The sequence below is a fragment of the Dermacentor albipictus genome, chromosome 1, assembly GCF_038994185.2.
Source record: "Dermacentor albipictus isolate Rhodes 1998 colony chromosome 1, USDA_Dalb.pri_finalv2, whole genome shotgun sequence".
NCBI lineage: Eukaryota > Metazoa > Arthropoda > Arachnida > Ixodida > Ixodidae > Dermacentor > Dermacentor albipictus.
This window is the reverse complement of record NC_091821.1, coordinates 186,217,625-186,244,596: the sequence shown is the minus strand read 5'-3', so window position 1 is coordinate 186,244,596 and position 26,972 is coordinate 186,217,625. Positions and strand designations below refer to the sequence as shown.

Sequence of the window (26,972 nt, the reverse complement as noted above, 5' to 3'; positions counted from 1 at the left end):
GTTTTTGCACGAAGCGGCGGCGAGGGAAAGAGCATTCAGGTACCCTGATCGTTACTTGTCCCGTTATTTGTCCGCTTTTAGTAACATTCTGCGGAATTTTATTTGATGTCTTGCGGCGAGCACGAGGGTCCTGAATATTTGGCTGCGCGTGTTCAAAAAAGATTTTGCGCTCATCGCTGCACTGTTCTTGCTCAGTTTTTGCATAACGATCGCATCTTGATGTCGACTTCGTTTAGTATAACACTTGGCGGGATTAGTTGCTTGTTTTTTTAAGACAAAAACGAGAAACTTATGGGAATAACGGCGTCTGAAAAGCCGGTCTGCCATAAACTTGTGTCGCCACCTTCCGTCACCTGCAGAAAGCAGCGTTTCAGGGAGGGCTGTCGCGTGTTGCCCGCTCCTGGAACATGCCTAGAACCATGGAGTTGCCTGGAACCACATATTCCTACGAGACGGTCATTTGCGGAATCGCCAGCTGCGAGAGAGAAAATCTGGGAGCGTTTGCGCCCTAAGTTTCTCCCTTTGCCTAGGTACCACGGAGGAGAAGTTTCTTTGCTCGTTTTGTATGCGTTTGTCCCTAGGCGAGCCGGCATTCTGCCGTGTGTCGGCTGGCGATTCCTTCACGTCAATGTCTGTGTTCTTGACGAAGCCGTGCGTGCCGTGCGTCGTCCACAAGTTCTCCTCCTGCGTCTCCGTGGATGTTGCTGGTAGGTTTGTTGCATTTTTTGTCGCAACGGTAACATGCGGAACGTGCGACGGGATCAGCGAATCATTGATCAGTGAACCTGTGATATCGAGGATCAATCGGACAACTTTAATGCCATAGCATTTCGCCGTGTCCATCATGCGTTGGTTGTCAGTGCATACTGTACCCTTCAAGAGATTCGCGTGAACATGCATGTCTGCATGTTGAAACATATTTAGCACCCTGTAGCTAGGAAAAGCGAAAGTCGTTATGCAATTTATGGTCGTAGACCACTCTAAAAGGTGATGGCGGCCGCAGTGTTCCGACTGGTGTTATAGAAGTGGCGGGGTGCTTTTTTCGTCCCGACGATATAATGGATTTTCACCAGTACTGCGATAGGACGGTATACGTCACCGGCAACGGAGCCCTCACGAGAGCACCTGAGCTTACAATGACGATCTGTCTAAATGTACGTCCGATCCTGGCCACGGCGGCCGCATTTCGATGGGGGCGAAATGCGAAAACACCCGTGTGCTTAGATTTAGGTGCACGTTAAAGAACCCCAGGTGGTCGAAATTTACGGAGTCCTCCACTACGGCGTGCCTCATAATCAGAAAGTGGTTTTGGCGCGTAAAACCCCATAATTTAATTTAATTGTACGTCCGACTTGCCTGAGCACGAGGTCGCGGGATCGAATCCCGGCCACAACGGCCGCATTTCGATGGGGGCGAAATGCGGAAACACCTGTGTGCTTAGATTTAGGTGCACGTTAAAGAACCCCAGGTGGTCAAAATTTCCGGAGTCCTCCACTACGGCGTGCCTCATAATCAGAAAGTGGTTTTGGCACGTAAAACCCCGATTATTATTATCCGACTTGCCTGCTTTGCTTCCGTTTCGCTAGCTCTGCGGCTCCCGCTTACCGATTTATTGCACATGGTTTTGCTGAAGAACCTTTATTTATATCGAAGGGGACCATTCAAATATTCCATTTAAAAGTCAGAGAGCAGCGTACAAAAACCGTTGCACGAGCGAAGGTACTGCTCCAGGAGAGCATGCCTGGTCTACAGTATGGCCCCTACTCCTCGCCCGGGAAGAGACACAAGACATCTTTAATGAGACGAAAGATGGCTCATTAAATCAATAATCCGCCATCACCAACTCGGCACGAGCGCCGCACGGGCGAGAAAGTCTCCGACGTACACCCACTTTAGCAGTACATTTCAACTCGACATAGGTCACAGATTTCCAGAAGCACAGGCTGGTACACTTGGCTCACTGTAGCCCAGTACTGCCCGGTACTGCCATTTTTATGAGACACCTGCTGCTGCTATCCCTTGCCACAACTGCGCGTTCACTTCCTTAACAGTGCCAGGACTGATGCTTGGCATCAGTAGTATTCGTGACAGAAAATGCTTGCTCTTTGGCAACTGATGACCCAATTAATTTGCTACTTTCTTCTGAAATTTGTGCTCATAAGTGCTGCTCTTGTTGTCACTGTCAAACTGATCTCCTTTGTGTGATCCCTTGTACTTTTTCTGTACCCTTCTCCCTGCACATGCTTGATCACTTTTTGTTGCTCTTCCCTGTTGCCATTCCTCTACAGTGGCACTGTCTTTTGCTATATGTGCCTGGCTGTCTATTGCTTATGCCGCATGTTCACTGTAATGATTTCCTTTGCCAGATACGTGAATTATTAATTGCTAAAAAAACTTTTATCTGCAGGGTCTCCTGGAAATTCATCCACAGCTGGAAACCAATATTGTGCTTCATCCCAGACCACAGCTTATCTCCACATCAAAGCCTTTACATCTCCAGTCTCACTCACGTTCGCTCTGAACAGAAAAAAAAAAAGAACAGTTGCTGCACTTCACAAGGCAAGAATCCATCTCATCATTTTCTCCTGCTGGGGGGGGGGGGTGGGGGGGTATTCTGTAAGAGTACACCTAGTGGGCTGTCCATTTCGGCCACTGCTGATTGGATTCAGCTGTGAGAGGAGGAGACCAGCAGCCCTAGCCAATCAGTAGCGGCCAAAATGGACAGTCCACTAGGTCGGCTCTTACGGAATACTCCTCCCCACCCCCCTGCTCACCACATTTTGCCTGCTGGGTTTCTCTTGTCATGTATGACTTTGCACATACTTTTCGTTCATGTTCTCCTTTCTGCTTTGTCACTACACCTAAGCTTTTTTTGTCGTTGTTCAAGCAATAGCTCTTCATTGCCATTGCTATTTTCTCGGCCTTCACGTATTCTATTGCAGTCACTAGCGTCATACTTGCTAATCAGTGTGGAAATAACGGAAGACACACAGAAGGGCACAGGACAAGGGCTTTCTAATAACTGAAATTTATTGAACACTAGCATCAAATGTCTCTTACCTTTGGTTGCTCCATATAACTTGCTAAAAATGCAATAGAAATTTTTATCATAGGGCATTCAATCTTGGAGCATATTTAAATTATAGCTATTTGCTTTGTGATGAAATATTGCTTTGGTAAAAAACAACTAATTAACTTGGCAAGTTGTTTCCAAAGACTGCATCCTTTGCATGTCCAAATGTCCACACCTTCCAAGTTCCTAAAGAACTTCACAGCTTCAAAGGCTTTTGCTTCATAATTTTGCAGCTTAATTTGGCATTTTATCCCCATTGTTCATCTCGTTAATGTGGCTGTTGTGTGACAGTACCGAGCTTATGACTTAGACCTTAGCATGAAGCAATGCTTAAAAACTGTTGTGCTCTTACACGCTTTATCAAATCACTGCTTTCTTTTAATGTTACTGGTGCTGTGGCTTTGGTGTTGGCTGCGAAACCCAAGGCCGTGGGATCAAATCCAAGCCCCTGCGGGCCACATTTCGATCAGGGCAAAATGCAAAAAATGCTGTGTGCCATGTATTGGGTGCACGTTAAACCTAGGTGCTCAGAATTAATCCAGAGTTTCTCACTATTGCATCCCTCATCATCATTTAGTGATTTTGGCATGTAAAACCACTGAGCTTAATTTTTAAGTATTGTCTTTGCCCAGTACAAATCTAGATTTTGGACGTCACTGCAAATGTAACCAATACACAAATTTAAATACTTTGTCATCTAAAGAAGAATGGGACACTATAAAATGCAATAATCACCATTATGTGCCTTGAAGCCAGAACAATATCGGCACGCTAGGAAGCACCATCGCTATTGCCTGTTGCTTGACGACTCCAATACACCTCCTCACGGTCAAACAGAACAGCTTTCACCTCCAACTTTTGTCCACTCTCCTTTGCCTGTTGTCTAATAATCTCGCCAAATTCTATGGTTGCTATCCTGCTCTCCAGCTGTGAATTGTGGTTGAACCACTTCAGACGTCTGTTGACTTGTTTATCTGACACAGTGAAGTAAAAGTGTAGTGCAGTGATGTTGCAGTGATACTCTTGCCAGAATAACCTACTTTTCATGAAACCAGTGTAGTAGTCAGAAGACTGGCATTTATGCCAGCTGCATTGCCAAGCTCCTGCACAAGAGCAGCACTTAGCATCTGAGCATTCGCATCATTCTGAGTATTCTTGCATATCATTTGTGCTCGTTAAACCTTGCTACAAGACATTAATTTTCAGCAGCCAAGCCTGACAGTTCTGGTAAATTTTTTGTGCTCTGAGCTGGTTTGATGCAATACTTTTAATGGAATTTCTTTATTGCTGTTTATTATGTCGTCAGTGACAGGATTTTTTTTTATGCAAGAGTTAAATGGTTCCTTCAGTGAAAAAGCCGGCAGCATCTGTAGCAGCAAAACGGTGCCTAATTTCCCGTTGACTGTGACACCATGTGAGCACACGAGGCGCGCTCATGACACTAGCTTGCACTTGCTGGCTCGCGTCTCAGCAGAGGAACGCGAGCAAAGGGGAACATCTGCTGCTGCGCTATTTCGTGAGGGGAGAGTGCATTGCTATGACAACACATCACCTTCCCTCTCGCAAGCCTGTGTTACCACCTGTTCCTTGTCTACTCAAGCTCTTGTGTGTGTTCTAACTGCGCCTCGGTAAGGCTAAATCAATATATGCCAAGCGTCTTAACGTGCCCGCTGGCCTGCGAGGAGTTCATATCTCGGCCTGCTCAGTGGCGTTCAGTTGGACATTAAAGTATTCACAACTCATAAGAAGTGCTTAGGTGTCCTCGGATTTTCTTCGTACTTAATGCACAAACTTTGAAGTCATTTTCCATGGCGAAATTAGTTAAATATCATCGTCCCTTGTCTGCTGTCCGTCCTTTGTGTGAGTCTTATACATCTTCGCAGCCACTCCTGTCATGCACAGTAATTTGTGTACTTGTGCTTGATTCTTCCATGGCATATGATTAATTAATGCATTTTATTTGCATGATCCAACTAAACATGATCTCAAAAAGCTTCACTTGACTGCTCACTTGTCCCTGTGGCTACATTGTGTGGATGTACTATCACCATCAAATGAAATGCAAACAGCACAGTGCGTGCCTGTAGCATCACTGAATGTATAGTGCACACACTTCAATCATCACCCTCACAGGCATGCACATCTGGTTTCACAACACTGTGCAATGATGTTCGCCCTATACTGAGATATTTTTCTTTCTGTTTTGCTTCTTGTTTTCTTAGATTTTTGGGGTTTTTTTTTGCTTTGAAATAAAAGGAAAGCATAACAGAAAGAAAATTTGACTGCATTCAATGTGTTAGAAAATGTTCACTTCAATTTTTTTTTTCTCACACTTGAATCAAAAGCAGTGTGGCAACACTGAGTCTTGATGAAATGAATTGGCAGCCTCGGAAACTGTTCCCACTGGTAATCGAAGCTGATCTTGAAGGCCATGCTTTGGTCTACTGCAAAAACTGGAACTGATTTCAGGAGCTGGGAAATACGTTATGGCCCTCATTCATTGTTTTGCTTTTGCATCTTGGCAGTTTGCTGCTGCTATTTATAGCACAAGTGAAGGAATTGTAGCACAAGTAACACTGACACCTGTGCTGCCCTTTTTCGTGCCAGAGTGTGTGAAGGAAGGCTGCTATCTGGTCTTGAAATCCATCGAAGCAGCCTTATTCCCAGACATCACACAGCCTTGCCAAAATGGCGGTTGGCATGAAGGGTCTAGAGGCAGCGACTTCAAATAGAATTTTCGACTTGTCGTACCAGAAATGGTTTTATTTCCAACAAACTTTGTTGGCTGTCCTCCAGGCGAAAAGCTGCAACATACAGCTTTAATGTGCCTGAAGGCCCTCGCATGGCAGCAGTAAGTCTCCTATCGGCAAACATATAACATACGAAACATTAATCTATTAGGATATACATTTACAATGTAGCAAAAGAAATGTGTGAAATCTAAAGAAACATTCATCTTTTCAGATAATTATATAGTATTTATAAAATAAATTCTTAATGTGCAACAAAGCCAAGATGCATATTATATGTATTATATGTCCCAAAATATCACATTTCAAAAATAAGCACTACAGACAATATGTCTAGTATGTACACTTGCGCACAAAATATTACAGGGTGTGCGAGCGTGTGGCAAAACGACCCTTCTCCCCTTCTAGCTGTGCACCCATGGTATCGAGTTTGCACGCATGCGCATCCCTCCGAGATTGCAAGCGTGCATGTTTCTGCACTTCCTCCTTGTGCGCTGGCAATATCCGAATGTAGCCGTGAGGTGCCTCTCTTGCGATGGGCGCGAAACTATGTGAAGCCTGAGCTTGCGTGTGCCGCTGTGGCTGCTTTTTGTCGAGTCACGAGCGCCGACGCATATGGCCCGGTGGCGAACCCAACAAGTAATTTTTTTTTTTGAGCTGCACCATTTCGTGTCCAATCTTTGTTGTTTCTTTTTATGAATGGGGCATTCTCCCACAGAAGAGCGTGTCAGAAAATGCCCCTATAGAAGGAGACAATGTCAACTCCCATTGAAGACCAGCAGTTAGGACACAGAGACAGAGAAGCTGCCGGATGGATCTGGGACAGTGACGCTGGCCTGTACTTTCCTATCGTCTCCATTATCCATGGCAACCTGGTATGAAGAGCATGTGTTAGCCATTTATGCTTGAAATACTTTTTCCTGGAAACAGTTAACAAAATGTTTTGCATGGAGCAAAGAAGGTATGTTCACCTGCACAAGTATTGGCTCATAGGGAAGGCTGGCACATAGGCTGGAGGGATCAAGGTCGGGCATGTTGATCTGGACTGCACTTTTAACTCGAAGTCTATGGCAGCCTGAAAGCAAGAGTGCTTATGCTAATTTTCTGCTTGCCCTACGACATAGAATACACTGCCTACTTAAAGTACTCGGTAAAGCTGTTGAACAAGTCCATCTCAGGAGGAATTGTAGAAGCCCGGTAACCAGGGAAAGTTGGTATTATTTCACTGACTGACTGACTGAATAAACTTTATTGAAACCAGCAAGAGATGGTGACTGGGCCTAGGCCTCCCACGTGGGGACGTCGAGGTGTTGCCTCTTCGCCGCCTCGCAGGCCTGCTGGGTCGCCCAGAGTTGGTTGTCAAGGTTGGGGCTACGCAGGGCAGCGTGCCATCTCGACGAGAGGGTCGTGGTGTTAGTGTCGGGGTATTGGTGCCTACAGTCCCAAAGCATGTGTGGAAGTGTGGCTGGCTGTGTCTTGCAGATATGGCACGTGGGATTGGAGTAAATGTCTGGGTAAATCTTGTTATAAAGTTGTAATGAGGGGTAAGTATTGGTTTGTAGCAGGCGGAAAGTTGTAGCCTGCGCTCGGGATAGTTTGTTGTGTGGGCCCAGGAAGGTTCTACGCTCTAAGTAGAAGGACTTCACAAGATCATTGTAGCGTGTCAGGCGATCCCTACCGGTGGGGGCAGCCTCCCCTTCTCCCGCGCGGTCAACTAGGCCTCGCGCTAGGGAGTGGGTAACCTCGTTGAGGTTGGGGAGGTGCGGGTGGACGGTGCCTGCATGAGCCGGGAACCAGACGAGTGTAACCTGATGGTCGGTTGAGCGGGGCTCTTGTTGCAAGATGCGCAAGGCTTGGTGTGAAATACGGCCGTTGATATAGTTGATAACGGCGGAGCGGGAGTCAGAGACGATGGTATGGCATGTTGGGTCTAGGGTGGCTAGCGCGATGGCCACTTCTTCAGCTTCCTCAGCGTGTGGGGTTACTAGGCTGATAGCATGTTGGAGAGACCCTTCACGCGTGGTGACGGCTGCAAAGCGGGTACTGTGGGGATATTCGGAAGCGTCGACGAAACTCACACCGTCGTGGCGAGTAAGCGATTTGGTGAGAACCGTGGCACGTGCTGTGCGACATGTGTGGTTGTATTTGGGGTGCATGTTTCTGGGGATAGGATCGGTGTGAATCCAAGCTCGTATGGTGGAGGGGATCTAGTGCTTATGGCCGTGTTGATGGTGGTAGGTGATGCCATGCGAGGTGAGGATATGGCGACCCGTGGCTGTGAGAGTGAGTCTCTCCAGCTGAGAGCGACGTTGGGCCTCGATGAGCTCGTCCAGTGTGTTATGGACGCCTAGTTGAAGGAGGAGGTCAGTGCTGGTGCAACCGGGGAGGCCGAGGGCTTGTTTATAGACACCGCGTAGGAGGATGTTGAGCTTGGTTTGTTCAGCCTTGTACCAGTTTAGATACGCAGCAACGTAGGTGATGTGGCAAATTACGAAAGACTGGATTAACCGGAGCAGATTCTCCTCTTTCATACCCCCACGGCGGTTGGAGACCCGCTTCAAAAGTCTCATGGTGTTGGCTGTATTTCTCTTGATTTTGGCGAGGGCCATGCCATTCGCTCCGTTCGCCGCTATGAACAAGCCGAGCACACGGATATTGGTGACGAGGGGTATGGGGCTGCCATGCGTGAGATGAAGCGCAATGTCTTCGTAATGGCGTTTAGCGGTGGAGTATTTTGGACGGCGGCCACGGAGAGTTGGCCTGTAGAGAAGGAGTTCGGACTTTGCAGGGGAGCAGCGAAGCCCCGTGCCTTGGATATAGGTCTCGACTGTTTCAATGGCGGATTGTAGTGCCGTTTCTATTTCGCCGTCACTGCCTTTGTGGGCCCAGATGGTTATATCGTCAGCGTATATGGTGTGGGTGACACCGTCCACTTGCTGCAACTCCTTGGCAAGATCGATCATGACAAGATTAAAAAGCATTGGGGAGATAACGGAGCCCTGGGGGGTTCCCGCGCTGCCCAAAGTCTGGGTGTCGGAGCGGAGATCCCCCACCGAAAGGAAGGCCGTGCGATTAGAGAGAAAGTCTCTGACGTAATTATAAGCGCGCGCACCGATATTAAGGCTTGAGATGCGGTCAAGAATGGTGGAATGGGCTATGCTGTCAAATGCTTTTTCGAGGTCGAGGCCGAGTATAGCTTTAGTACTACGTGTTCTATCTTCTAGTATATGGTGCTTAAGTTGTAGCATGACGTCTTGGGTCGACAGGTGGGCCCGGAAACCAATGACAGAGTGAGGATACGCTGCAGTGTCTTCCAGATGGGTGTTGATTCGCGTGAGGAAGGCATGCTCCATAACCTTTCCCACGCATGAGGTTAGTGAGATGGGACGAAGATGATCGAGGCTAGAAGGTTTGCCAGGTGTGGGAATAAGGATGACCTTTGCCGTTTTCCAGGCCGGCGGAATGGCACCATTACGCCAGCAGTCATTGATATAATCTGTCAGGTGGGTGATGGTGGCATCATCCAGATTACGGAGGGCTTTGTTAGTGACCCCATCGGGCCCAGGGGCAGAACGGCTGTTTAATTTATGCAGGGTGGCTTGGATCTCAGCGACACTAAAGTCTTCGTCCAGTGGGGGGTTGGGGGCCCCGGTGTAGGAGCCGTGAGATTGCACTGGGCCCACGGGGAGATACTTGTTGGTGAGGTAGTCTAAGACTTGGGCGCGGCCCTGTTTCTTCCTTTCTGTATAGAGAAGTTTAGTGAGGCGATCTTGTTGGGAAGAGCGGGTGGCTTGACTATCGAGGAGGTGTTTGAGAAGCTTCCAAGAAGAGGGACAATGGATCTGTCCGTCAGCAGTATTGCACAGTTCAGTCCACTGCTGACGGCTCAGAGTGAGGCAGTGGGCTTCGATTTCCTTATTGAGGAGGGCTATTTTAGCGCGGAGGCGCCTGTTGAGACGTTGCCCTTTCCAGCGGGATAGGATGGATGTTTTAGCCACGAGGAGATGGGCCAATCTACTGTCCATGCGCTCGACGGGGGCATCGGTTGTAACGGTGCGCGTGGCTGCATTGGTATCGGAGTGGAGATTTCGGGTCCATGCATCAATGTCCTCTATGCGTTCCGCGTGCTGGTCAGCGGATCGATGCTTGCGAAATGCATCCCAGTCAACCCAAGTGAACTCACGGGGTTTGGCAGTAGCTGCAGCTATCCGAGGGATAAGTATGGCAATGATGAAATGGTCACTACTGAGATCATGTTGTGTGTTGCTCCATTGAGCGTTGGTGACGTTCTTGGTAAATGTCAGGTTGGGGGTCGTGTCGTGGGAAGTGGAGCTACCGAGGCGTGTGGGGAACGTGGGGTCTGTAATGAAAGTGAGGCCGAGGTCTTGGGAGTCTTTCCAAAGGTTTTGAGCTGCCGTCGTCGAGTAGCCATATTCCCATACCGTGTGGGGGAGATTGAAGTCTCCACCGATAACGAGGGGGTTGGTGCCAGCTACGTTAAGGGCCTTCTTGAAGAGGGTGAGAAAACGGCCTCGAACTTTGGCAGAGGGATGGCTGTACACGTTAAGGAGAAAAATACTTTCCTTACGTCTCCTGGTGGGGATAAGTTCAACGAGAAGGTGGTCGATGTTTCGGTCGTGGAGATTGTGTTCGATGGCGGTGATTCTCTTGTGGACGAAAGTGCAGAGGCGGCGAGAAGCAGGTATCGGGATGAAAGGTTGGTAACCTGGGAGGGTGACCGAATCGATATGGGGTTTCCTGAATCATGATGACGTCCAGTTGCCGGGTGAGGGTACGAAGGTGTTGACGGATGACTGGCTGTTTGCGGAGATAGCCTCGGCAGTTCCACTGCCAGATAAGTGTATCTCTGTTAGTGTGGGCCATGATGGGGATTGGGGGATGCCGTCAGGGGCAGTGCGGGGGGTTTGGAGGGTAGGATGAGCGGGCACGGGGAGAGTTTGTACGTGGGTTTCAATGTTTGTGACGCGCTGTGCCAGTGCGAGAACGGCGTGTTGCATGGATTTGACTGCGTTCTGGAGTGCGGTCATCGTGCTTTGAAGTGAGACTAGCATGTCCTTAACCTCTGAGCGCACTTGGCTCGTGGCTCCCTCTTGGAGGGCCCGCTTTTTGGGGGCTGGTGTCAGTGGAGCGTCGTGGCTAGAGGAGTGGGACGCTTTGGTGGGTGGTGTAGGAGCAGGTGTCTTGGATTGTTTAAGATCGCGAACCTCTTGCGAGAGCTTGTGAATTAGGTCGCGCATAATGGCATTTTCTTTTTTGAGGTGAGCTATTTCTGCGTTATCATTGGTGCTCGTGGACTGTGGAGAAGGTGTGTTGCGACCCTCTCGCGAGGTGCCCTTAAGGGCTTCTGCGAAGCTCACCATGTTAGTAGGAGACTTGGCGGGTGGGGTATAGGTAGATCTGGATCGGGAACGGCGCTGTCTCGAACGTGAAGGGGTCCGGGAACAATGTTGCCTCGAGCGTGATGGAGTCCGAGATCTGGAGCGGGGCTTGGAGTTCAAGGGCGGGAAGTCGCTTTCTTGAAGGGTGGCTTGCATTGCAGCTCGGCGTTCCCGAATGCGCTTGCGAATAACGTATGGTGTCTTGCAGCGAGCCGTACACGATTTGTCCGCTGTAAGATGAGGGCCGCCGCACAGTGAGCATTTGGGGTTACACGTGTGATCGGGAGGTGGGTTGCGGACTCCACAACCTCTGCAGATCTTGTTATTGGGAAAAGGGCAGACATCCATGCGGTGTCCGAGGCGGCCGCATTGGTAGCAAATTTCTATTTGCTTGCGGAATAACGAGCATGGGATTAAGGTAGCTCCGTAACAGACCAGATATGGCACGTCGGGGCCACTGAAGGCGATAACAACGGTGGTTGTTGTTCCAATGCATTTTGCGGCTAGTGCGAGGGGGTTGTGGGTATTGATGATATTGGCGTTGACTTGCTGTGGGTTATCGGAGAGGGGGATTCCGCGGATGACTCCCTTCGTGGTGTCCTCAGCGGCCGTCTCATACGCGTTAAGATCGTGCGTGACCCCATTGACTTGAATTGATTTTATGCAGACATACCGGTCGGCGTTCTGCAGACTTGGCGTACTTACAACGACAATGTTTTGTTGGGTGTTGGGGCACACCGTGTCTTGCTGAATATCTGCTGGGCTGAGCTGTGCGGCTTGGAGAACGGCTGTAGTCACGGTAGGACTACCAATTTTGGCAATGTTGAGGGCTCCCTTGGGGCGAATGATAATTTTGATTTGGTTGGAAGGTAGCGGAGGCATGCGTCCAGCCTTTAGAACTTGTGCCTTGACTGGTGGCCGGTCTTGGAACGAGAACGAGTGCTTGAGGTTTGGGTAGAGTCATTTTGGGGTGAAGAGTCGTCCCTCAGCTTCGCCGGTTGGCGAAGGCGAGTTGTTCGCCAGCCCGTCTCGGCGGCCACTTCGAGCTCCATGCTCGTTGCTGGGGCAGAGAAACTTGATCGGCGATACGGAGCTCGCTCGAGTGCGCGCCGCGCATCCGGTGCGCCCGGCGTGCACGCGCGGCGGCGGCGTGGGCGATTCACAAAAACGTTCGCAGCACAGGAAAATGTCCGTAGCACAGGGAAATCGAGTGTTCCACCTGAAAATGAGGCGTCTACGGAGTCCTGGTATCTTCACGGATCGACTGGTGTAAAAATTAGGCCACAATTCGCAAGAAAATGCTGCAAAATCATTTCACGAACACAGAGCCGACGCGAGCACGTCTACACTCCTCGGCGATCGCAGAGCCTCCCCTGATTTCACTGAGAGGGAAAATTAATTTGCACCCATTCAAATCTGAACTACTGGAGGCACCAGCACCTAAGCCAGAGAACCAGGGCTAGAGAGGCTAGCCAAGACTGCTTTCATCAAAACTCGTAGTAACATGATGGGAAGACGTCTGCCAGCCAATAACCGCTTCAACTAAAACTGTGCAGCATTATGTGGACAAAGCAAGACATAAAAGCTATAGAGACAAGCCCACGATAACTATGCTCATCCCTGTAATGTTGTTTTCCTTTTTCGACGATGCATGGCACAGTTTTACTTCAAACTCGTGTTTACAAAATGGCCTCATACTATGTTTTATTGTGGAGTAACTGTTTATTCTGTCACATAGTCAGCGAGATCATTACAACAGTCAAGTGAAATGTTTACCTCTGCAAGCAGCAACAAGCTTTCAGCACAAGCTTGCATGGGCTGTGAATATGCACAGAGTAAGTGTACGACATGGCTTGTTGTGTCAGGTGTACTGTCACATTGGCCAACTGTATGAGGAAGCTGGGAGGTTCGAAGCTTGAGAGTACTAGTTATAATAATGGGAAGAATGTCATATAGCAATAATTCATTACAATTGAACCTTGTTGTATGAAACAATTATAAATATAATTATTGCTTAAATAACAGGTGGTGAATCACCAAGAGAATTACATGTATATGAAACTTCATACATCAAACTTGCTCAGACAGTAAATCGATATATTGAACTCCGCAGCATTGGACATTGGGACACATATTAAAGGCTTCACTGCAGTACATTGGCAGATCCTGGTGGCGCAAATAGGACCTACAAATTCTGCATGGGCTAAAGGGCAGAAAGCGCTGCTCTGAATGTATCTATGTAGTCAAAGCCTTGTTAACAAAGTGCTCGCACCTTCAAAATCCTTCGCTATGCAGGTCACTTTGTTTTAAAGGTTGCGCAGCTCACTGCTCACAATAGCTAAGCACTTTCAACAAAAGAAAATCTTTAACAAGAATTCAAGAGAGACTTAATGAAATAGACCGCTAATCTTTCTCTGCAAAATATCCTTGACAGCATGTTCTACTGTAGCCACGCTGTGCTCCATTGAGGTTCCCAGCTTGCTCTCCAAACAAATGCAGGAACCATGCAAAGCTAAGCCCCCGATTGTCTAGTGCCCCTAAGCCTCCCTTGCTACAAAATTTTTGGTCGCCTTCGTTGACATTTGCGGCCTATCCATGCATTCGTCAGCCGTTGGTCCGTTACAAGTAGCATATGAGGTGAGTGAATCCTGGGGCAGAGCAACAGAACTAGTAATATCAGCACGCTCTTCAAATACACTGCTGTTAGCGCTAGGGCACAGCTTACCCTGGTGACATCTTCGCGGGGCAGTGGCGGCACTGCTGCGGCATTCGTTTTATAAACATAAATAAGCCGCCAGGGACGCATAAGTTTCTTTGTTTTACAGGCAAATTAATTGTGGTCTTCATTGTAGAGCTGTTCGATTGTAATCTAGTGCTTATGCTGACGCTACTTGCTGCATGCAGCGGTTCGTTTTCCTCACGTGATAGTGTGTGACGCTGTTGTATCTCAGCTTTCGGACTTTAAAACCAGCAAGCATCTAAAATGTGCTGCATAATAGACAGTTTTAGTTTAGCGTACATCACTGCGCATGCGCAGAACGCTAAACGACCCATTGCATATAGCGTACACACACTATTTCTCAGATTTAGCATTAGCGTCTGTGTGGTTTGCGGAATTTGCGTGAAACATGGCGGTGGCCCCGGCTGCCAGCTTCAAATTGAATTTGGCGTTGCTTTTGTATATGGACTTCGTTCTTAGCAACTGACTGTGTAAATGGCTTTCGCTTAGTCTCAGGCTGCTACGATGACAGAGTATTATGGATAACCTTGTAGTGTTTTCGAGATCGCTTCTCGTTTCGAGTGAGTCGAAGCCTAACGAAAGAAACATCCGACATGTTAGCACCACCTATAGCTACAGTCGGGAGATAGCCGCAATGAAGGCACATGGCCTCTGAGATCTGAACATCTCACAGGCCAACTAAAACTAAAAAAAAATGTGTGCTGATTAGCATACGCTATATATACTATGGCATACGCTACAGTTGCGTACGCTAAATTAAAGCTGTCTAATGTCAGACCCATAAGTTAGCTTCATCCCAATACAGTGGTGTTACGCATTCAACTATGCACTTAGCATTGTGATGAAGTATACCAACAGTGGGAAAGGGTCACAAACACTGGACATAGCAAGGTTACGCGGTCAAGCATACCATAGCGCTGAAGCATACTGAAAGTGGAAAAAGATAAAATTACATGCAGAGTATCCTGTCGGAGTTATCTAAATGATGCATAAGCATTTGCTACTGATCACCTACTGTTTTGTCATCATATGCTGCTGCGTTTCATATAATTGCGAGAAATGCCACGAAAAAATCATGAAATGGAGAAGCGCAGATGCAACACCAAAATGTTAAACCAAGACCAGCATGAGTATGAAGCAGAGGCCAGTAGTGGCACTGTTCACTCCTTTTATATCATGGTGCGTTTGGATGATGTTGCTGCTTCATGGAAGATGAGCACTGGCCAGTGCGTGCTGTTCTACGTGACGTAATTGAACAGTGTCACGCTAGGTAGACGTCATACGTAGATGTGGTCAATGATGCTGCCTCCTCTCGATGCAAACCATTATCAACTGTACATCAGCGGCCGCTGCTTATGGCGCGGCTGCGCAGGCCCGATCTTACAATTCGCTCGCTCATGCCGGCTTTATCTTGAAAGCAATCATCTTACGTGACGGACAGGTTTCCTCATTGGGTAAGCATAGAATCCTTTACGCATGTGTCTCTTCCTTTGACTTTCCCACTCCAGCTGCTAATGTCACACATGCCACGTGGGGAAGGGGGGGGGGGGGGTGTTCAGAGTGTGTATATACATGACAGGCACAAGTAAGAGAGGAAAGGAGATGGGAGAAGCTTGTTTTCACCCCACTGCATCGAATGTGCACAATGCCCTCTGGAGCTCCCTGGCCGTTGTCACATTAGCCACCTGACAGCTGCAATTATCCGTGACTCCTTTCGGAAGCACTGAAGAAACTGCAGCGCTTACGTGCGAGGCGAGAGGGGACACAGATAGAACTGTAGAGAGAAGAGGGAGGAGAAGAGGCAGTTCCCGTATAAGATGGGGGAAGTGACATGAGAAGGCAAGGAAACTCCACTAACATACAACAGCGGTTGTGGGGTGCTTATGTTCAAGCCACAGTGCAATATGTTGCTGCTATTTCTGAAACAATAAAGACCATGCAAATATGTCAAGCGGGCAACTCGCACAGGGCGTGCAGAAGCAGAGCCGCATTAATTAAAATGCACCGCAGCGTCCAGGAAACACTACAGAAGTGGTTGACCGTCAAATCAACACTTCTGTGCCTGCCGCATTAGCTCTGCTGCTATGGCATTGCGAGAGGTCATGGATTTGATCCCAATCGTGGGAGCCACATTTCGACGGGGGCGAAATAGAAAACCCATGTGCACTTAGATTTTGGGACACATTGAAGAACATCACGGTGTCAAAATTAATCTGGAGTCTGCCACTATGCCGTGCTTCATAATCTGAGTGTCGTTTTGGCACGTACAGCCCCATAATCCAATTCAAGTTTAATACTTCTGCCATAACGCGATGTGCCATATGAGGAAATCACAACACTCAACCCTCTCAGGGGTTATAAGATATGGCCCACTAAAATACCTCATGCAAACACCTCTCCCTGTGTGTTCTGCCTATTACGCAGGCAAACAGCAGTGGCGCCCACAAGGTAACGTTTAACATCAATTCGCCAATCTCATGTTAGCCTAAACGTTGAAGAAATTAAGCTTTAGCCGTCAACACTGCTAATTATCATCAATCAGAGCATCCAGCATGGAAAGCTTCACTTACATCAATTCCCACAGGGTGTGGGATCTGCATAATTTTTCTCTTTTTCCTCATTTTTGTGTGCGTAGCATGAACAGGAAGATGTTCCAATGAGCTCAGTTTTGAAAATATACTATTATATGTGCAATCTCCGGTTACGGTAAAAGCACCAAGACCCTTAATAAGTGTACAGGCAGGGATTTAGAGCTATTTCCGGCAGGGTTGTGGTGATTTGGGTCCTTGCTTCGCCCATCTTGCAAGCTCCGTATACGAGACTGCAACACAGCCTTGCACATGTTCCCGACTATACATGCACACATGTGCCGTCATCTGTCACAGTATGAGCACCGAGACATCTAATAACTCACCTGACACCCATTCAAAGCTGGTTCTGACGTTGCTGCAGTGATGGACCGCAATACATTACGGAAGCTCCAGTGCATAACACAACTGCATTGTGGTGAAGCTCAGTCTAGGGCATTGGCATTGAAACTTGTTTAAGCAATCACATTTCCTCAAGCCACAACCAGCATGCGTATTCGTGCTCTTAAACTGCACAAGGGCCATCCATATGCCGACGTGTCAGAATGTTAAGTCAGGTGTAGTTCCGACCAGAATGCACATAATGTTTGGTATGTCTAGAAAGTGTTCCTAAAGTCACCTCTGCCGCATTACAGTTGAGTTAAGCAAGGAAGCTTATGCAGTGTATTGCATTGAAGCATATTAAAAGCGAAAAATTGCAGTTTAATTGCTGTGGTGATTTAAGCCCCTTGTTTGGGGGGCCATGACCATGCCCCTCTGGAGGGCACAAAGGAGCGAGGAATCATGGTTGGAGAGCATGACACGAACCCTGGCGATGGAGAAACAGCTTTGATGACCTGCTCTACCGAAACTGCACTGCTTGTTCAGCAGGCGTTAATCAAGAAGCTAGAAAAATGAAACCTAGTAGTCCGGATATTTATTGACTACAGCAAGGCTTCTGACAATGCAACACAAGATTCTATTAACAGAGTTGACTGCCAACGGTGTACACGGAATGACACATTTTGTTGTGTTCGTATCTGCTTGATTGCAGGCAATACATTGTCATTGGAAATAGTATTTCCTCCGACAGGGCAATATTGTTAGGTGTCCCACAGGGCAGCATTTTAGGTCCCCTTCGACATTTATGTTAATGACATGATAGACATACGAGGGTTGATCCAGAAATAAGGTTCCCATCAGTTTTAGAAAAAGACAACATTGTTTATTCTCATAGAAATTTACATTATTGGAAAGATGAAACTTACATAATCGGCATCTTTTTCTACGCATTTTTGTATACAGTGCTCCAATTTCTGTATCCCAGTGTCATAGAAGTCTGCCGCCGACCCGTTGAGGAAGCATTTCACCTCTTCCAACTTCTTCATCGCTCCGGAAGCGTTGGCCACTCAAATGTTCCTTTAGCTTGGGGAACAAGTGATAATCACTAGGTGCGAGGTCCGGACTGTACGGTGGGTGGGGCATGACAGTCGACCCAAAGTTTGTCAAAAGTTCCTGGGTTTGACAGGAGATGTCAGGTCAAGCGTTGTCGTGAAGCAGTGTTACACTGGCTGCCAGTCGTCCTCGCCGGCAGTTCTGGATAGCTTGCCTGAGTTTTCATAGTGTTGCACAATAGCTCTCAGAGTTCATTGTTGTCCCACGTTCCATTAAATCGATCAGCAGTACCCCCTTATGATCCCAAAAAACAGTGGCCATGACTTTGCCAGCAGAAGGAGCTTGAACTTCTTTGCGACTGGTGACTCTGGGTGACGCCACTCTTTGGATTTTTATTTCATATTAGGAGTGAAATGAAACACCCACTTTTTGTCTACCATAAAAATGGAGTCCAACAATCCTTCCTTATCTTCTTGACAATTTTGAAGAAACTGGCGAGCACAGTCAAGGCGTTTCTCCTCGTAGTCTGATGTCAATAGCTGCGGTATCCATTGAGCACAACACTTCTGATACCCCAATACTTTAGTCAAAGCTCTTTCCACTGTACCGTAAGAACTTCCAGGAATTTGAGCAATAAGTTCACGGATGTTGATCCTCCTCGATTGAAGCACTTTGCGTTGGGCCATCTTGATAACCACCTTCGAAACTGACGGTCTTCCACTCTGTTCTTCATCGTGGACTTTCTTTCAACCAGCACTAAACTCCCTGAACCACTTTCGGACGTGTTGAACGGACATGCACTTGTCGCCATACACCTCTATCAACTGATGATGAATATCCACGGGTGGAGTCACTTTGGCGTGCAAAAAGCGAATTACGGAACGAATCTCGTACTTGGCGGGATCAACAATGGGAACCTCCATGTCGGACGGCTGCTGAGCCAAGAATGAGCGGTGCAGCGAAGCAAAGCGCAGCTGGGGGGAATGGAGAATGGGGAAACAGCCGCGTGCATGAGTGTTGCCGGACTTCACCTCGCACCTTCCCGTGGGGCTGGAGCTCTTTGGGAACCTTATTGCTCGATGAACCCTCGCAGAAACAGAGGCAACAACCATTCTATATGTGGATGATACCAGCCTGTTTGTCTCTGGTCTGGAGGCTTGCAATGTCATTCCTAAAGCGAACGCGCTCCTTTCCACTTCATTGGGATGGTCCAGCCACAACAGCCTTAAAAATATTATTTCTTTCCAGAACAGTTGAAATTACAAATTTACCCAGCACTATTTGCGTCTCACATTAACTACTGCATGCGTGTGTGGGGCACCACCGTGAACACTAACACAAGCTTTTTCTTCAGAAACGTGCTCGTCGGAATTATTGCTAACATTCCATACCTCCACACAACATCACCACTTTTCAAACTGCCAGATGTGAATGGCCTTCCTTTACTGTATTCATATTTTTTCCTCTAACAAAGTCTCTTCACTTGTAAAATTACTGTCGGGACTACAGCCAGGATAGATGGCTCGTGCCAAAAAGGCTAACAATTTATCTAATGCAATCGCTAACCTGTAATGTTCCTTAACTTCTTAATAAGTATGAAAACCAAGGCATTATTAATGTTCATGTCTTTATCCGGAAACACGAAATAATTTTTGGTCTAGAATCATTCATTACATGATGCCTGCACGCGGGAACAAATGTATGGATATCTGTCACTGGAAGTTACTAATGTGCTGTTCTTTCTCTCTCTCTCTATATATATATATATATATATATACACACACACACACACAGACACACACACACACAAACATGACATAACATGAACACAGTGTATATATGTATATATATATTGTACACACAGTGTTCATGTTAGTTTCGGTTGGGACATACAGTTGCACTGTCCACCCCTCTTTACTATTTTATAACTGTGCAATTACCATTGTTAAGCACGAGCTAATATAGTATGTAGTATATCACTATATTGTCACGTGGTAGTGACGTTAAAGAACACAGCAGCAGTACTGTGAAAGACAAAACTAGCTTTTATTGGGCGAACCTGTGCACACAAAACAGGCTACACTTAAAGCACAATGATAGCAGCGAACACAGTCGGCAATCGTCGAAAATCTGATCAGCGGGTCCAGCGCTGTCAGCTTTTATACAGTAGTCATCGAATGTTCCAGACTTGTTGGGGCTCGTGTGCCTTCCACAAAGTTCTACACCATTCGCGTCGCGATGAAATCAGATAACACAAGGTTCGGCGACAACAGACAGCGGATAGAAGCATCGATAACTTTCCAGAAACTTCGGATACATGCAGGCGCGTGCCGCGCTGTGCGATAAGATTTGTTAGGCGGCGAAACGTGGTCGCCCGATAAATGTATGTATACACGTGTCAATATATAATATATAATTATATGCGTGCTTTATTTTCTTCTACACTGACTGCTGTGCTGTCAAGCACTTTCAAGCTGTTTGCAACAGCTTCTCGCTTGAAGGACCCCAACAAATTGTAACGACTTCTTAGAAATAAAGTTCTGATTATTAGTTGTCTCCGTGCTCATACTGTGACAGAAAACTGGAATGCATGTGTATAATGAAGGAATTCGTGCTGTGTCCCCTCACAGTGGCCCCTTTGCATTCGTGGTATACTTCACCGCAGTGTATGATGGCAAAGTTGACTTTAAGGAACCGAAATTTGCAACGCTTCTAGACTCGTAGATTTTTTCATCGGTGCGTCTAGCCATAGCCACTATGGCCTAGTCCCAGGGAGCACAAACAGAGGAAACAGAGGTAGAAATTAACGATAAAGGTAATCTAAAATGACGCAGGAACTAGGCAGCCACCGTACCTGCAGTTAATAAAACATTCAAATTTTGACACTTCACGTGCCAAAGCCAAGATCTGATGAGGCACACTGTAGCGGTGAACTGCGGATTAATTTTCACCTCGCGGGATTCGTTAACGTGCATTCAACGTACGGTACACGGGCATTGCATTTTTACCTCGTCGAACTCCGTCGAAATGTGGCCTCCACGACCGAGATGCGATCGCACAACCTCACTTTCGCAGCGCAACGCCAAAACCACTAATACAACATGGTGGGTCTACAAGCCATCAGGCTCTGGTAATGCTGGACCTTGCTGTTAAAGAACTCCTTTAATCAACCACAAGACGTCGGCTGTAATCGCAAACCAGACCTATGACAGCACCAATGTTAAACTATTTGTTGTCACCAATATGAGTTAAGCACATTTGTTTTAGAACTACACTGTACTATTTCTGTGTCAGTGATTACAGGGGAGTCCTTGTGTATCGTGTTAGACATAAAAGGATTTAAAGAGATGCCTACAGAGACATTGCGAAAGTACGTAGCTGGTATTAGTAGATTGCACCAATGATTGGAACATCTTTTTGGAGCACATGGTATAAGCACATGTAATAAATAATGAACAGTGACACAATACATCCAGCGGTCAGATGCAAGTAGTACTGCTAAACATGACAACAGATCACTCTATTCACCACTGTCGGAGTGGCAAAGTTTAAAGTTCGTTTCCAAAAGCATTGCCTGCCTGGGTTACATGTCGTCATAACCTTCCTATGTTATGAATACGTAAAATTTATAGCAGGCCCATCCCAAAAATTTGGGGACGTCCAAAGCCAGTATATGAAAAAAATTCTTCTGTTTGATTCTACTCTAACCTTATAGTCCACCGATTTCAAGTGACTGGCCCAGCCAGTAATGCAGGTGGCATGCAGCTCTTAACAAGTGGGGCGGCTGGAATAGGAATACTTTATTGCAGCACTGGTGGCCTGAATTCAAAGCCTTTTCATTAAGTAACAAAGCTCAAAAAGAACAGTGCCACAGTTATTTTTGTCTTACTGAGACTTGGCTAATACAGCCCACACCCACAGTGGGTGGTGTGTCAGCATGCAGTGGTGGCCTAGCCAGTTAAGGATTTGGACTAGGAAATAAGTAGTCGTGGTGCATTTTGGAGCAGAAAAATTGGTCCTTTTGGAATAGTTGGAGTATTACAGCAGTAATGTGTAGCCATTTGGTGCAGCTCATTATTACTGCGCACTCAGTAAATGCTGCTCAACAGCAAAGGAAGACACCAAGGCCAACAGCCAGCAGCAGCCAATTAGTACCACATCAGTATGTTGCAAATACTTTCCTTTGAATAGGTAAGAAACCTTCATAAACAATTGAAAAATTCATGCAGAAACTCCTCTGGGACTTAAGTACGCTTAAGCATTGTACCACTTGCTCATCTCCACGCAGCCGAATGTCATTATCAACCCCTTTTCAAGGATACGGCAGCCTTTAATGGAAAATTTCAGAAAGACATCCCAGGGAAAGTAAAAGACGTCCAAACGAATGTTACTGAACTTCTTTCCAAAATGGAAGGAACCTCTGGCGTCACAAGGTAATTCACATGCTTAAGGATATCCAGGACAAACTGGAAAGCATAAAATCAGGACAATTGCAACACGAGTTTGGTGGTAGACGACCTAAGTAACAGATTGCGTCACAACAACCTTATCTTTAAAGCAATTATTGAGCAAGACTCAGAGATGTGGCAGGAAAAGGAAGGGCTTGTAACTGAGTTGGTTTCTAAATATTTAGGCATTGCAGCTGGTGAAATTGAACGTGCCCATAGAATAGGACAGAAAATAGAAGGCCATACTTGGCTGATAATTGTGAAATTCCTAAACTTAAAAAAAAAAACACATACTGAAAAATGCATTTAAACTAAAAAAGGTTTGAATCATCTCGTGTGGATTGATAAGGATTTTTCAATGAGGATGCAGTCCATTAGGAAGAAACTCCGAGATTTCGGACGTTCCAAACAAAAGCCCGCTGAAAGGTTCAAACTTCTGTTTGAGAAGCTTCTACTAGACAACACGATTTGTCTTTGACCATACCACTAATGAAGTAAGTGCCCTCCCGAAACGTCATGTCCTCGCAAAAACCCAGTGATGTAAAAATGAACGCTGTGATGCATACGTGTCAATTCTAGTGTCAAACTTCCGCAGCGTATTTTGTAAGCAAGATCACCTCCTGTTCTTATCTTGAATCCTGTTAAGTAGATGTTCTAGGCACCGAAACCTGGTTGTCATTCGATATTTTGGATCGTCCTCGTCTCGTCAGCCTTCATTATTTAGAAAACATAAAACTGAATCGAGAGGTGGCGGTGTGTTAATTGCAGTAAAATCTAGTTTGGAAGCTTGCGTTATTGAAACTAATTCCTGCCTCAAAATTTTAAGGGTTGCGCTCTGTCTGCCCACACATTCTACCTCTGTCATTGGAGTCTGCTATCGTCCACTTGATTCATCCCACTACCTTCCGGATCATCTAAACATGTGTAAGTTTTGTCCAGAACAAGTACCCGACATCACCAATATTTCTTGTCGGCGATTTCAACTATCCCAATATTGAATGGCATTGATGCCGACCCCTGTATGGCACAAGAAAAACGTCAATGCCTATGTTTTCCTGACATGCTCTCAACTTTCAAATTGCATCAAATTGTTTCTGTTCCCACTCATGGTGATTCACTCTGACCTCAGTACTAGCCACAGAACCAAATAATGTAACTGAAAATGTATTGGATGGTATCAGTGGCCACAATATCTTGCATTGTGAATTCATAGGTGCCCTGAAAAAACGTGAATATAGAAAGAAAGTAATATTTGATTACACCCGCGTGTATGTCAGCAGGCTTGTTAGTGACCTTTCCACCTTTTCTGTCGACTTTTTTCAGTCATTCCCTCATTGCAACATAAACACAAACTGGGTACTTCATGATGAGCTGATCACACTTAAAAGCAAAGCATATTCCAAAATTCAAAATAACAGCCTGCACAGAAAGCACTTGGTTTGTGACGCATGCGAAACCTTTATATTGCAGAGCTAAACTATGAGCATCTGTGGAAGATTGGAGGCCCTATCGTGAGCACGCACACTTATGCAGGACCGTAACAACAACAGCCAAAGATAAATTTTTCAACCATGACATTTCAGACATGCTTAGCAATGACACAAAAATTTAGGAAACCCAAATTATCGAACTTGACGGTACCGTTATCTAAGGATGGTAACATTCTTTCTCCGGCACGTGTTGCTATTGAATTCAAGTTTTTTTCATCTGTTTTCACAGATGAGACTGGTGTACCTAGAAGCTTTCAGGCCCCTATTTTGCATTCAAGCATGCACAACATTAATATCGCTTCTGAAGTAGTACAGTCCTGTATCGATTGTCTTCCAACTAACTCTGCTCCTGGTTGTGATGGCATCTGCCCTAAACTTCTGAAGATATCCAAACCTGCAATATGTCGCATTTTAGCCAAGCTTTTTCAGCAATGTATTGACACGGGATGCGTCCCAAATGATTGGAAAGCAGCTTGCATAATTCTCATATTTAAATCTGGTGATTCGTCTAACCCATCAAATTACAGACCAATTTCTTTACCAGCATGTGCTGCAAACTCATCATTTCATCTGCTCTAATGAAGTTTCTTACAGAACAAAACTTTTTCTTTATCAATCGGCATGGACTTTTACACGATTGATTATCTTTTTTATCGAATCAATGTAATATCTGTAGACTTTGCGAAGGCTTTTGGCAAGGTTCCTCAATTGTGGCTTATTCATAAACTGACAGATCTTAACATACATGTGAGAATAACTAGGTGGACTACCAACTTTTTAACTAACCGGTAGCAATCAGTTTTCATCAATGACCATTTGTCTCCATTAAATCATGTCAAATCTGGAGTACCGCAAGGTTCCATGCTCAGGCCTATTTTGTTTTTAGATTATATTAACGATATTAGTAATGGTAGGCGTTTATGATCATAGACTATTTGCTGATGATTGCGTGATCTAGTAACCCTGAGGATACCTGCTACCTTCTATCTTACCTAGACAATCTCTGCAAGTGGGGCAGTAAGCAAGCGGAAATCAACATTAATATTACAAAAGCTCTCAGATTCAGGACTACAGCTAAACCCGTGTTATGTAATTACAAAATTATAAAACATGCCCGTAGCCTTGGTATTCACAATATCTGGGTGTTCATTTGTCATTCAATCTGTCATGGAACATTTGCGTAGATGTGATTTTCACTAGAATGTTTTAGTTTAGTGTCTTTACAGTTCTCCCCGCTCCAAGTTGCCCCGCTTAGCCACATGGTGGAGTGGTGGGTGATTGTACGTTTTAGTTGTATGTCTAGCCTAGCGGAGCAGAGGGATGGATGGATAGGTGCTACGAGTGTCCCCTTTGGAAAGAGGTGTGGGTTGCGCCATGAAGCTCTTGTATTGCCTAATGTTCGACGTATGTTAACAAAGAAAAAAAAAACCACGATGACTTCCCATAACCAAACTTTCTGAACTTTGTCTTTGCAAGCCTCTGTTGTTTGTCGTTTCCCTACTTTTTGTCCACCAATCTTCCATTCGCTGCTCACCAATCTTTACTGCATACATTTTTACTTTCCCCCTGCTCTTGCTGAACCCAAGGGCTTCAAGCAGGCCAATGGTGTGTGTGTGTGTGTGAAAACTTTTATTGTAATGAGGTCCAGAGGCTTGACTTCTCAAGCCAAGGCGGGCCGCTCCCACGTTGGCACTGTCAGGCCAAGCCTTTCAGCGACATCATGGGCCCCCTGGACTGCCCTTAGTTGGTCCTGAAACAATGCGCTTTGTATCCTTCTCTCCCACTGTGTCCATTCTTCAACGAGGTTGGGGAGAGTCGCAGGACACCCTGCCAGCATATGTCTGATTCCAATGATGCCATTACAATCATTGCAGTCCATCTTAATCTCCCTCTCTGGATATATTTTATTAATGGTGTATAGGCGAGTGGTGCCTAAATCTACTGTTGGGGAGATATTTCACATTCTAGTAAAGCATGCTCTATTGTTTCCCTAGCTTTACCGCAGCAAGCACATACTTCTTCCTTCTTATATCTTGCTGTATAAGTGCGTGTTCTAAGGCATCCTGAGCTCGTTTCAGAAAGTAATAAACTTCCCTTTGAGTTATAATAGATTGTTTCTTTCCCGATATCGTTATTTCCTCTTCAGTAGTTACTCGTAGCAGGTTTATTTTACATTGCTGCCACCCACGAGATTATCTCGGCTTCTCTGGCTTTCCGCTTGATGTTCCTTTCGTATTTGCAGTGCCTTCTGGCCGAATTCAGGGTAATGAAACAAAATAAAAGCACCTATAAGTAAAACGAATACATATAGCTTATTTGTCCATAAAGCATCTAAACATGAACTTGTAATGTGTTACCGGTCCATTTTATCCAGTGGAAAATAAAGCCCCATCTTGGGGAATGCCACGTGATAGCCAGCGAGCTTGCATTTTGCATACAATCTGATCCTTTCTGATGCTAACATGCTGCACAGCGTGCATCACATACTCCCGCGCTGCGAGGTTTTCAAATGGGTCAGCATGCGCACCTTCTAGCAGACATAAGTCTTCGTCTGTGCAAATCTATCTTGTAAAGAGCAAGGCAGGCAAGGTGCCTCGATGCACAAGCCAGAGTGGGTGTGTGCATCGACCACCTTGCTAGGAAAAAATGGCAGCAACCTTCTGTTCAGGCAGCTTGTAAGCGGACCGTGTTTCTGACTCCGCCAGCCCGCTTGCAGCTAAGCGGAGGGCGCATGTGCATTCGCACATCCGCTCCGCTCAGCTGCTTAGCAGAGTGTAAAAACGGCAAACTCTACTAAAGCAATCACATCTCTTGGCTTCATAAGGCACTATTTGCACTCGGCTAACTCCAAGACAAAATTTCTCGCTTACTTAATTGACTCTGACTCTAGTTTGTGTCTTAATTACTTAATTGACGCTGACTCTAGTTTGTGTCGAGGCCTACCTCGAGCACAAACTCGAGTCTTTTGCAAAATAAGGTTGCTCGCTTCATCACAAGAAACTACTCGCATACATCTAGAGTTACGGAAATCAAATATTAAATTAATTTAGCTCCTCTCAATATACGCAGGCTTCTGACACTATTGTCCTTCTTTCATTTACTCCAACCGG

The 26,972-nt window shown here is 46.1% G+C and overlaps 1 long non-coding RNA gene across 1 annotated transcript in view; it reads left to right on the top strand.

Annotated features, from left to right (window-relative positions):
• The first annotated feature begins 564 nt into the window (after nucleotides 1-564).
• The window catches only part of LOC139054077 (uncharacterized), a 29,536-nt gene continuing 3,128 nt past the window's right edge, over nucleotides 565-26,972 (top strand). Inside the window, exons 1-2 of the long non-coding RNA XR_011511021.1 lie at nucleotides 565-707; nucleotides 2,408-2,559. This is a non-coding gene — a long non-coding RNA (uncharacterized lncRNA). The remainder of the gene's footprint in view (nucleotides 708-2,407; nucleotides 2,560-26,972) is intronic.